This window comes from Helianthus annuus, chromosome 5 (genome assembly GCF_002127325.2).
Source record: "Helianthus annuus cultivar XRQ/B chromosome 5, HanXRQr2.0-SUNRISE, whole genome shotgun sequence".
Taxonomy (NCBI): Eukaryota; Viridiplantae; Streptophyta; class Magnoliopsida; order Asterales; family Asteraceae; genus Helianthus; species Helianthus annuus.
In genome coordinates, this window is record NC_035437.2 from 88167839 (window position 1) to 88169609 (window position 1771).

The 1771-nt window shown below is 36.7% G+C and overlaps 1 pseudogene; it reads right to left on the bottom strand.

Moving 5' to 3' along the window:
* Positions 1–260: 260 nt before the first annotated feature.
* The window catches only part of LOC118492121, a 2437-nt pseudogene continuing 926 nt past the window's right edge, over positions 261–1771 (bottom strand).

The window sequence follows — 1771 nt, forward strand, 5'->3', positions numbered from 1 at the left end:
TATAGGAAGTACCAGCGGCGTATCCACCATGTTTGTATCATATTACATACGCCACGTTACACCAACCATTTACCCAAACCAACCACCATGTAAATTGTTCATGTATAAATCAATTGTCAAGTGTTATTGTGTAAACCATATCGAAATGTCTATGTTCAATGTAAACCATCAAGTATGTATATCAATGTCAAAATGTTTATGTTTAATGTAGATCATGTAATGTGTACCCAAAATATATCTTGTATGGTAAGTGAAATGTATCAACTAAACCATATGTAAAAAAATGCACACAAACAAGGTGTTGAAGTAAAACATGGTTTAAATCAACGTTATGTTTTGTGGAACAATGCATGCTCTATTGATATAAACATTTATGCGGTATTGTGAAATATGTATACATCCAAGCCTTGAGACTGTGGCGATAAACCCTTAAACAAATTAAAGGTTTATCTAAGTTATGTATATCGAATTCGGTCATTCCTTCCAATCCAAACAAACCCAGGATTTCAGGAACGGGAGTTGTCAATTCCTATGGTACCACTACCTACTAACGAACGGCGTAGCTAATGTTAATGAATGTATTGTTCCATGTTAAACAAACCAAATGTCATAACAAAATGAAGGCATGTGATGTAAACAATTGTACTAAGTATGCACACAATGGACATAAATAGCATAAAATGCAATGTGAAACAATGTACTAAGTATGCACACAATGGGCATACATAGCATGAAATGTAATGTAAAGCAATGTACTAAGTACGCACACAATGGGCATACATAGCATGAAATGTAATGTAAAACAATGTACTAAGTACGCACACAATGGGCATACATAGTATGAAATGTAATGTAAAACAATGTAACAATGTACTAAGTACGCACACAATGGGCACACATAGCATGAAATGTAATGTAAAGCAATGTACTAAGTACGCACACAATGGGCATACATAGCATGAAATGTAATGAAATCATGTACTATAATGTACTAACGAACATAACAGGTATATGATGTGAAAACGGGAACTCTGGACCCATCTCACATCAATAACCCGACCCCTACCGCCTATAGGTAGTTTTAGACAAGTTTCTTTTGAAGTATATACCCACATGCCAAGTATGGTTCGTAACAGTCTATCTTCCGGGGCATACGATGATTCTTTCACCATTTGGGGCGTTAATTTACCTACTAAAATATCACCTGTTTCCACCCAAGATCCCAGCATTACAATTCCATTTTTGTCTAAATTTCGGAGTAAATGGACTTCTAAATGCGGTATTTCATTAGTGACCCTTTCGGGGCCTTGGTTAATCTGAATTTCATATTTACGTATGTGAAAAGAAGTATAAATATCTTCATATACTAAGCGCTCGCTAATGAGTACTGCATCTTCAAAATTGTAACCTTCCCATGGCATATAAGCTACTATTACGTTTTTCCCCAAAGCGAGTTCGCCACCAACTGTAGCAGCACCATACGCTAAAATTTGTCCCTTTTTAATGCATTTACCCCGTCGAACCTAGGGTTTTTGATGCATACAAGTATTTTTGTTGGAACGTTGATACATAACTAATGGAATCCTTAGAGTATCCCCATTACCTGATAAAAGGATCTTGTCAGTATCGGTATAAAAAATCTTTCCTTCGTGTTCGGCTACAGCAAGAGCCCCTGAATCCAGAGCCGCTTGGCCTTCCAATCCAGTTCCAACAATGCACTTCTCGGACTGAGAAAGAGGGACTACTTGGCGTTGCATATTAGAACTCATTA